We start from the raw sequence: 9,935 nt of genomic DNA on the forward strand, positions 1-9,935 counted from the left end.
TAAAATCATCCAATGGTTCCCATCTCAGAATAAAATCCAAGCTCCTTATCTTGCCAACCTCTAAAGCCTCTGGGCCTTTCTGGTCGTCTTCAGCCACAACACACTTTCCAATGGGCTGAACACAGTCAGGCCCTGCCCGTCATGTCCTTTGTATTTGTTATTAACTCAATTTGGAGTATTCTTCCCACCCTGACGCAGTATCTGTCTCCTCATTTTGTTGGCCTCAGCTCAGAGGCCTCCAGCCACCCTAAAGAACCCCCTCCCCATTCCCCCCCAGTCATACCACCAAAGATAATTCCCTCATATTACTCCTCACATTTGGAAAGCATCTTGGTCATTTACTTGCTTATCCATGGCCTGGTTCCTCCATTAGAACATCAATGCCCTGACAGCTGCAACCTTTCCTATCTTGCTCACTGCTGTGTCCCAGTACCTAGAGCATGCTGGGTACATAGGCGGCACTCAGTGAGCCGATTTATCTTTAAATTAATTAAAATAAAATTAAGGATTAAATCCTCAGTCACTCTAAATACCTTTCAAGTGCTCCGTACCACCATATTGAACAATGCAGACACAATGCTTCCATCGTCATGAAAGTTCCATCGCACAGTGCTGTTCTAGACTGTACTAGAATCCAGAGGAGGAAAATTTCAGTCAGAGCTCAAAAAAATCTCCGCAGTTTTTCAAACAAAATACTAGAAATTCAACTAAAAATTAAAAAGTTTACAAGCATGCCAGGAGATATGACAAAATGGTTGAATACCAAGAGGCTGGGCATCAAGCACAGATGTATTTACAGGTGTTCTAGATATGAGTTTTAGGTATGCACTTTAATTGTCATCACGTAAAAACAGATGCTAAAATGGAGAGTTTCACCATTGTGTTGGATTACATTTTTAAAAGAACCATTAAAACTGTGAATGTGATGAATAATAATAACCAGGCAGAATGGAGTAACTAGTACCAGACTTACCCTCCTGCTGTAAACAACTATAAAATAGCATAATGTAGTAGGCAGTTTTCCCTGCTTTGCTCCACATGCAGGCCGTCTTCCCAACTGCCAGCCCTGGGGATGACCAACACCAGCCTCAAGTCTACCACCACCTGCTTGGCTGTGTGCTTACAGAGGCAGTAGCTACATAGGCAACAGTTTTCCCTAGAACTTTCTGAGATCCCCCTTTGGGGGTCCCATGGTAACAATGGGCATACTTGGCTTTTCATATATCCCTGCAAGCTCTGTCTTGCCTACCCACACCTGTTCTTCAATGGAACTGCTTAATGATGCTCTCATGATCATCCTGCCTTCTCCAAAGCATCACTTTCCAGCTCTACCACATTTGCATTAAGTTCTAGGTCCTCTAGTGAGCGCTTTATTCTCATAAAACTCTTAGTTGCTGTTTCCCTGGCCACACTCTTGTCTGGTGGAGTGATGAAAACCTATAGAGATAATTTTAAACTCTGAGTCACATTATCCTTCTTCAGGGCATATTTACTCTTGCTTGTGGCAAGCTGACCACTTCAATTTGATCAGATATTGAGGAAATTTGGTCTGGCTTTAATCCTTATGAGGTATCATCTAGTTCCAACTCATCCTTACTCTACAAGGTCCCAACCACAGCACTACAGTGTTTACCATGGCCCTTTTTCCTTGGTAAGCCCTCAGCCATAACTTTTATCATTCTATCCCCATGAGATTCAAATATTCTACTTAGCTTTTCAGTCTATGCTTGGAATCAGCAACCTATTTCATCCAAAGGATTGGGTTGTGGAAGGCATGAAGGACCCTGAGCTGAGAGCAGAGGACCCAGCTCAGGGGCTGATGCACAGGCCACTCCTGGTACCATACCCTCCTGTGTGCCCCAGGTCCTCCCTCTCCCTGCAAGTGCTGACCCAGACACCTGACATTCACATCTAGGTATCACGGAGTCTGGGTGCAAGGGGGCTCTGACTTCCCCATGTCAAAGCCTGCTAAGGATATAGGACACCCAAGAACTGTTACTGGCAATGGGTCACCCTGAGACACACCTCCCTCCACCCCCACACACACTTATTGTAGTTGTGATGATCAGAAGAGCTTGCACCTTGCACTTTTCTCACTCCAGGATCCCCAGATGTACCCAGATCCAGTTCGTGGCTATTGGTTCTGGAAAGGGGCCATCCTCACCTGGATGCTCCAGTACCAAACATAACAGAGTCTAAAATGTGAAAGAAGAAGGCAATGGCAAATCTACCTTCTCTGAGGCCTCCAAACTCGCAACTGGCCCTCAAGCATGAGAGGTGCTCAGATGTGGGACACAGGAACACCTAAGCTCTCTGTAAGTAGAGTCGTACTCTACCTTTCACATTTAGAGGTTATGTTTTCTATTTGTGACAATATCTCACAAAAAGTCTTCTCCTCGTGAGGGAAAAATGTCATGCTTCCCTCCTTCTTGGCATCTCTGTTGCTCAGTGAAGGTCCCCAAGGAAGTGGAATCAGCCTACGGTTCTTGGTGTCTCTTCTGCAGCTTTTGACCTGGTCTATTTGTGGAAATAGGAGGATCATGGAAATGGAAATGTTGACCTCTTCCACAAATCAAAAGACATAGGCTCTTCTAGAGTAAACACAAAAATTTCAAGATGAGAGAAGATCAAAGCATGAGGATACAGAGGCAGTTTGTCCTGTACCACATCTTCAAATCTCAGACCTGCAGCTTCTATCCTGCATATTTCTCCAAGCTGTACCCCAAAATGACGATGAAGGACCTTCTGTGAAGTCAGATTTCCTGCAATCCTCTTGCCCCTGCACATGCACAGCAGGGGCAACAGCAGCATCTTGGGTTTGGAGGGGGGTGAGTCTGGGACTCCTGACATCGCCTGATGAGTCTCTTCTATCTGGAGATCAAGGCAGCTACAGAAAGAGGACAGCTAGAGACTTTTCCTGGGTTGGGCTGCTCCAAGTTCCTTTCTCTGTTAGGAGTCCTCTTCCCTCAGACAACCACCAGGGAAGTGAAAGCTGACCTCGTTTCACCCCAGGCCTACTGATAACCTGTTCAGTGCCCCCTGCCATCTCATTCCTCACTCAGATGTTGCCTCTGAGTGATCCTCCAGGCATCCATTCCTACCTCTCCTCAGAAAATGAATGGGGCATGCCCCACCTCTTCTCCGTTCACTTGGAACTCGGAGATCTCTCTCAGAGCAGAAGAGTCTAGGAGCCCTGAAACTGAATCTTCTGCCCCTCCACCCGGTCCTGATCACACAAGAAGTCACGAGAAGGTGGAACTGAAACTCACCTGCAAGGGGGGCCCTTCGTGGTCAGAGACTGTGACTCAGAACTGAGGCCCTGGCTCCAGCTTCACACTCGACTGTGATGTTTGTGGTTTTTCTGGTGTCAATTTGAGTTCAGAAAGTCACTGAATTTTTGTATGTCTCCTCGCTTATTCTCAGGTTTCTGATAAGCCCTTCACTCACACCTTCAGTGTGAGTTTTGACTTCTTTTTTTGTTTGTTTGTTTTTGTTTTTGTTTTCTTTTTCTCTTTTTTTTAATTATTATTATACTTTAAGTTTTAGGGTACATGTGCACAATGTGCAGGTTAGTTACATATGTATACATGTGCCATACTGGTGTGCTGCACCCATTAACTCGCCATTTAGCATTAGGTATATCTCCTAATGCTATCCCTCCCCTCTCCCCCCACCCCACAACAGTCCTCAGAGTTTGATGTTCCCCTTCCTGTGTCCATGTGTTCTCATTGTTCAATTCCTATCTATGAGTGAGAACATGTGGTGTTTGGTTTTTTGTCCTTGCGATAGTTTACTGAGAATGATGATTTCCAGTTTCATCCATGTCCCTACAAAGGACATGAACTCATCATTTTTTATGGCTGCATAGTATTCCATGGTGTATATGTGCCACATTTTCTTAATCCAGTCTATCATTGTTGGACATTTGGGTTGGTTCCAAGTCTTTGCTATTGTGAATAGTGCCGCAATAAACATACGTGTGCATGTGTCTTTATAGCAGCATGATTTATAGTCCTTTGGGTATATACCCAGTAATGGGATGGCTGGGTCAAATGGTATTTCTAGTTCTAGATCCCTGAGGAATCACCACACTGACTTCCACGATGGTTGAACTAGTTTACAGTCCCACCAACAGTGTAAAAGTGTTCCTATTTCTCCACATCCTCTCCAGCACCTGTTGTTTCCTGACTTTTTAATGATTGCCATTCTAACTGGTGTGAGATGGTATCTCATTGTGGTTTTGATTTGCATTTCTCTGATGGCCAGTGATGATGAGCATTTTCTCATGTGTCTTTTGGCTGCATAAATGTCTTCTTTTGAGAAGTGTCTATTCATATCCTTCGCCCACTTTTTGATGGGGTTGTTTGTTTTTTTCTCGTAAATTTGTTGGAGTTCATTGTAGATTCTGGATATTAGCCCTTTGTCAGATGAGTAGGTTGCGAAAATTTTCTCCCGTTTTGTAGGTTGCCTGTTCACTCTGATGGTAGTTTCTTTTGCTGTGCAGAAGCTCTTTAGTTTAATTAGATCCCATTTGTCAATTTTGGCTTTTGTTGCCATTGCTTTTGGTGTTTTAGACATGAAGTCCTTGCCCATGCCTATGTCCTGAATGGTAATGCCTAGGTTTTCTTCTAGGGTTTTTATGATTTTAGGTCTAACATTTAAGTCTTTAATCCATCTTGAATTGATTTTTGTATAAGGCGTAAGGAAGGGATCCAGTTTCAGCTTTCTACATATGGCTAGCCAGTTTTCCCAGCACCATTTATTAAATAGGGAATCCTTTCCCCATTGCTTGTTTTTCTCAGATTTGTCAAAGATCAGATAGTTGTAGATATGCAGCGTTATTTCTGAGGGCTCTGTTCTGTTCCATTGATCTATATCTCTGTTTTGGTACCAGTACCATGCTGTTTTGGTTACTGTAGCCTTTAGTATCGTTTGAAGTCAGGTAGCGTGATGCCTCCAGCTTTGTTCTTTTGGCTTAGGATTGACTTGGTGATGTGGGCTCTTTTTTGGTTCCATATGAACCTTAAAGTAGTTTTTTCCAATTCTGTGAAGAAAGTCATTGGTAGCTTGATGGGGATGGCATTGAATGTATAAATTACCTTGGGCAGTATGGCCATTTTCACGATATTGATTCTTCCTACCCATAAGCATGGAATGTTCTTCCATTTGTTTGTATCCTCTTTTATTTCATTGAGCAGTGGTTTATAGTTCTCCTTGAAGAGGTCCTTTACGTCCCTTGTAAGTTGGATTCCTAGGTATTTTATTCTCTTTGAAGCAATTGTGAATGGGAGTTCACTCATGATTTGGCTCTCTGTTTGTCTGTTATTGGTGTATAAGAATGCTTGTGATTTTTGTACATTGATTTTGTATCCTGAGACTTTGCTGAAGTTGCTTATCAGCTTAAGGAGATTTTGGGCTGAGACAGTGGGGTTTTCTAGATATACAATCATGTCATCTGCAAACAGGGACAATTTGATTTCCTCTTTTCCTAATTGAATACCCTTTATTTCCTTCTCCTGCCTAATTGCCCTGGCCAGAACTTCCAACACTATGTTGAATAGGAGTGGTGAGAGAGGGCATTCCTGTCTTGTGCCAGTTTTCAAAGGGAATGCTTCCGGTTTTTGCCCATTCAGTATGATATTGGCTGTGGGTTTGTCATAGATAGCTCTTATTATTTTGAGATACATCCCATCAATACCTAATTTATTGAGAGTTTTTAGCATGAAGCATTGTTGAATTTTGTCAAAGGCCTTTTCTGCATCTATTGAGATAATCATGTGGTTTTTGTCTTTGGTTCTGTTTATATGCTGGATTACATTTATCTGTGTCTGATTGGTGTACCTGAAAGTGATGGGGAGAATGGAACCAAGTTGGAAAACACTCTGCAGGATATTATCCAGGAGAACTTCCCCAATCTAGCAGGGCAGGCCAACATTCAGATTCAGGAAATACAGAGAACACCACAAAGATACTCCTCAAGAAGAGCAACTCCAAGATACATAATTGTCAGATTCACCAAAGTTGAAATGAAGGAAAAAATGTTAAGGGCAGCCAGAGAGAAAGGTCGGGTTACCCACAAAGGGAAGCCCATCAGACTAACAGCGGATCTCTCGGCAGAAACTCTACAAGCCAGAAGAGAGTGGGGGCCAATATTCAACATTCTTAAAGAAAAGAATTTTCAACCCAGAATTTCATATCCGGCCAAACTAAGCTTCATAAGTGAAGGAGAAATAAAATACTTTACAGACAAGCAAATGCTGAGAGACTTTGTCACCACCAGGCCTGCCCTAAAAGAGCTCCTGAAGGAAGCACTAAACATGGAAAGGTACAACTGGTACCAACCGCTGCACAATCATGCCAAAATGTAAAGACCATCAAGACAAGGAAGAAACTGCATCAACTAACGAGCAAAATAACCAGCTAACATCATAATGGCAGGATCAAATTCACACATAACAATATTAACTTTAAATGTAAATGGACTAAATGCTCCAATTAAAAGACACAGACTGGCAAATTGGATAAAGAGTCAAGACCCATCAGTGTGCTATATTCAGGAAACCCATCTCACGTGCAGAGACACACATAGGCTCAAAATAAAAGGATGGAGGAAGATCTACCAAGCAAATGGAAAACAAAAAAAGGGAGGGGTTGCAATCCTAGTCTCTGATAAAACAGACTTTAAACCAAGAAAGATGAAAAGAGACAAAGAAGGCCATTACATAATGGTAAAGGGATCAATTCAACAAGAAGAGCTAACTGTCCTAAATATATATGCACCCAATACAGGAGCACCCAGATTCATAAAGCAAGTCCTGAGTGACCTACAAAGAGACTTAGACTCCCACACAATAATAATGGGAGACTTTAACACCCCACTGTCAACATTAGACAGATCAATGAGACAGAAAGTTAACAAGGATACCCAGGAATTGAACTCAGCTCTGCACCAAGCTGACCTAATAGACATCTACAGAACTCTCCACTCCAAATCAACAGAATATACATTTTTTTCAGCACCACACCTATTCCAAAATTGACCACATAGTTGGAAGTAAAGCACTCCTCAGCAAATGTAAAAGAACAGAAATTATAACAAACTGTCTCTCAGACCACAGTGCAATCAAACTAGAACTCAGGATTAAGAAACTCACTCAAAACTGCTCAACTACGTGGAAACTGAACAACCTCCTCCTGAATGACTACTGGGTACATAACGAAATGAAGGCAGAAATAAAGATGTTCTTTGAAACCAATGAGAACAAAGACACAACGTACCAGAATCTCTGGGACAGATTCAAAGCAGTGTGTAGAGGGAAATTTATAGCACTAAATGCCCACAAAAGAAAGCAGGAAAGATCCAAAATTGACACCCTAACATCACAATTAAAAGAACTAGAAAAGCAAGAGCAAACACATTCAAAAGCTAGCAGAAGGCAAGAAATAACTAAAATCAGAGCATAACTGAAGGAAATAGAGACCAAAAAAACCCTTCAAAAAATTAATGAATCCAGGAGCTGGTTTTTTGAAAGGATCAACAAAATTGATAGACTGCTAGCAAGACTAATAAAGAAAAAAGAGAAGAATCAAATAGACACAATAAAAAATGATAAAGGGGATATCACCACTTATCCCACAGAAATACAAACTACCATCAGAGAATACTACAAACACCCCTACGCAAATAAACTAGAAAATCTAGAAGAAATGGATAAATTCCTTGACACATACACTCTCCCAAGACTAAACCAGGAAGAAGTTGAATCTCTGAATAGACCAAGAACAGGATCTGAAATTGTGGCAATAATCAATAGCTTACCAACCAAAAAGAGCCCAGCCAAATTCACAGCCGAATTCTACCAGAGGTACAAGGAGGAACTGGTACCATTCCTTCTGAAACTATTCCAATCAATAGAAAAAGAGGGAATCCTCCCTAACTCATTTTATGAGGCCAGCATCATCCTGATACCAAAGCCGGGCAGAGACACAACAAAAAAAGAGAATTTTAGACCAATATCCTTGATGAACATTGATACAAAAATCCTCAATAAAATACTGGCAAACCGAATCCAGCAGCACATCAAAAAGCTTATCCACCATGATCAAGTGGGCTTCATCCCTGGGATGCAAGGCTGGTTCAATATCCGAGTTTTGACTTCTTAACAGTTCCTCCAGCCCTATGGGCCTCCCATCTTCACAGTATTTATGAGATCTCTCCCTCCTTAACGCACATCCATTTTACCCTGTCATTGCCTTGCCTGTTCTGCCCTTCATGACAACTCTCTCCATCCTGTGGTCCACTGAGACCCCAGGATCCTTTTCCTAGTATAAACACTTACCATTCATGTAGAATGAAGGAAAACTTAGAATTTGTTTCTGTGACCCCTCAGCTCCAAATATAACTTCACAACCAGCCTTCTGATAGATACATTCCTTCATTTGAGCTGATTCAGGATTTGGCACAGAGTCAGGTACGGAAAAGGATCACATATCATGTTCTGTTGTTCAGAACACCATGACAGGACAAATAAGGGATTCAAAGCAAGATCAAATTATCGACTCACTGGAAAAGGAAGGGAGGAAGAGATGGAGCCTGCCACATAGAAGGTTTCCTGGAAGGAGTGAGGGCAGAGTCAGCCCAGAGAGGCAAGGATCCCAGTGGCCTGTGAGAAATGCACCATCTCTCTAAAGTCTTCTCTTCCCTAAAATGAGGCGTACTTCAGAAGAAGACTAAGGAGGAGTTTGAATATCCTCTGACCAGCACCTCTGTCCTGCAGCACAGAATGTAACCAACACTACCTTCCAACCTTCTTACCTCTGCGTTTGAGACAGGCCAGAGTTCTGCCCCCAGGGGGCGCTCCATCCGCCATGCCCGATTTGGGGAACAACTAGCCCAGGGTTGGCGCTGTCCATGGTTCTGCACCATAACTGTGCTCTGAGTTCAGGAAACTCCCAACTCTGCCATGGACACAAATTTACAAGCACACGGTACTGAGCTGTAGGCCAGCGGGGCACCTAAGTCAGAGAGGCTTCGAAAAGGCTGGGTCCCTTTTGGGAAGGAGAGACCAGGGAAAGAGACTTATCGCTGTGCTTTTCCTCTCACTCCTCTTGTTGAGCTAAGGATCATTCTTTTGAATTGTAGTACCGGCCTGGCTAAGGGACAGGGAAGAACAAGGTATTTATCTGAGGTTCCAGATTATGCTGATGTTGCTAGCTCTTGGACCACGCTTTAAGTAGCAAGTCTGTGCCTGGATCTCCTCTCGGATAAGGGTTTAGGAAAGAGATGGACATTCACTGAAGCTCCCCAAGTTCCAGACTCACGGCTGTGCTTTTCTGTATATGCCTCATTTAATCTTCATAACCAACCTAAGAGAGGTTTGGTTAATAATTCTCATTTGACAGAGTGGGAAACAGAGACTGGATGTATAAGCGATTTCATGGGGTCTCACATTATTGGTGCATATATATATGTGTATGTGTGTGTGTGTATATACATTTTTTTTTCTTTTTTTTTTTTTTTTTTGAGACAAAGTCTCACTCTGTCGCCCATGCTGGACTGCAGTGTCGTGATCTCAGCTCACTGCAGTCTCAACCTCCAGGGCGCAAGTGATCCTCCCATCTCAGCCTCCCAAGTAGCTGGGACCACAGGCACCTGCCACCGTGCCCAACTCGTTTTTGTTTATTTTTTGTAGAGATGGGATCTTACTATGTTGCCCAGGCTCTTCTTGAACTCCTGGGCTCAAGCGATCATCCCATCTCAGCCTTCCCAGTAGCTAGGACCACAGGCATGTGCTTCCATGCCCACTAACTTTTTCTTTTCTTTTTGTAGAGACAGGGTCTCACTACATTGCCAGGCTCGTTCCAAACACCGGGGCTCAAGTGATCCTCCCGCCTCACTCTCCCAATAGTGCTGGGATTACAGGCATGAGCCACTG

Source organism: Pongo pygmaeus, chromosome 20 (assembly GCF_028885625.2).
Source record: "Pongo pygmaeus isolate AG05252 chromosome 20, NHGRI_mPonPyg2-v2.0_pri, whole genome shotgun sequence".
Classification (NCBI taxonomy): Eukaryota; Metazoa; Chordata; class Mammalia; order Primates; family Hominidae; genus Pongo; species Pongo pygmaeus.